Genomic DNA, 1,339 nt, shown 5'->3' with positions numbered 1-1,339 from the left:
CTTCTTGAATGGAGTCCAGGTCTACCTCTTGGTCCTTTGTCTCAGACTTTTTATCTTGTTTCTGGCGTGTGTTGATATGATCATCTGTTTTTGCTTTTTGGACATGTTTAGTGTTTATCCATGGCCTTAATACTTAATTGGGTTTGTTGGTATTATTTTATGCTTTCTGATTGTCTCTGAGTATATGTGATCAGGAGGTGGGCTTCCCTTTTTACTCTTCTTATTGCTTAACTCAGAGTAACTTTTTCAGGTGTTGTCTGCCTCTCTGGTGTATGGCAGCTGTTATTATTTCTTGCCTGGATTGTGGGTCTTTATAGCGTGTGATTGTATCTTAAGTATATGGCAGCAGTTTTTGTCTGTTCTTGGGTAGTATAGGGAGCAAAAGAGCCCCCTAAAAGTAAAAGGAGGAATAAAACAAAAACACAATAGAATTAAAGAAAAAAAAAGAAAGAAAAAACAGCATCAGCAAATAATAATAATAATAATAATAATAATAAGCATGGCATACAATGCTATAATGCTGTATATGGTAGGATAAGATCCATACGCCTAGAAAAACAAAAACAAAAAAACAACAGTTGATGCCACTATTACTGAAATTTATTCACCAACCACTAAATCTAGTGATGATAAAACTGAAGAATAATACCAACTTTTTCAGCCTTGAAATTTATCAAACATGCAATCAAGATGTATTGATAATTGCTAGTGATTGGAATGCAATGGTTGGAAACAAAGAGGAAGGATCAGTCATTGGAATATATTGCCTTAGTGATAGAAATAATACTGGAGGTCATAAGATAGAATTTTGCAGCTCAGAGTTTTTCATTGTAAATGTTTTGTTTTTTTAAAAAACAACATAAAAAGCACATAGACTACACCAAACAGAACATAAAGAAATCAAATTGACTACATCTGTGGAAAGAGACATTGAAAAAGCCAAAACAAGGCCAGGGGCATTGAAATGCCAATATGAAAATGAAAACAAGTTCATGAGAACCAAATTAAACCTTGAACATATCCCACCTGAATTTAGAGATCATCTCAGGAACAGCTTTTATGCATTAGACACTAATGACTGAAGACCAGAAGAGCATGGGATGATATCAAGAACAACAAACAGGAAAAAAGCAAAATGTCATTAAGAAGACAAGAAAGAAGAAAAAGACCAAAATGAATGATAGAAGAGACTCTGAAACTTGCTCACCTTCATAGAAATGCTAAAGCAAATGAAAGAACTGAGGAGGTAAACAAGTTGAACAGAAAATTTCAAATGTCAGGTCTAGAAGACAAAGTAAAATATTATGGAGAAATGTGCAAAGATCTGGAGTTAGAAAAC

Source organism: Chrysochloris asiatica, unplaced genomic scaffold (genome assembly GCF_000296735.1).
Source record: "Chrysochloris asiatica unplaced genomic scaffold, ChrAsi1.0 scaffold00529, whole genome shotgun sequence".
Taxonomy (NCBI): domain Eukaryota; kingdom Metazoa; phylum Chordata; class Mammalia; order Afrosoricida; family Chrysochloridae; genus Chrysochloris; species Chrysochloris asiatica.
The sequence above is the reverse complement of the archived record's forward strand: the minus strand, read 5'-3'. Positions refer to the sequence as shown.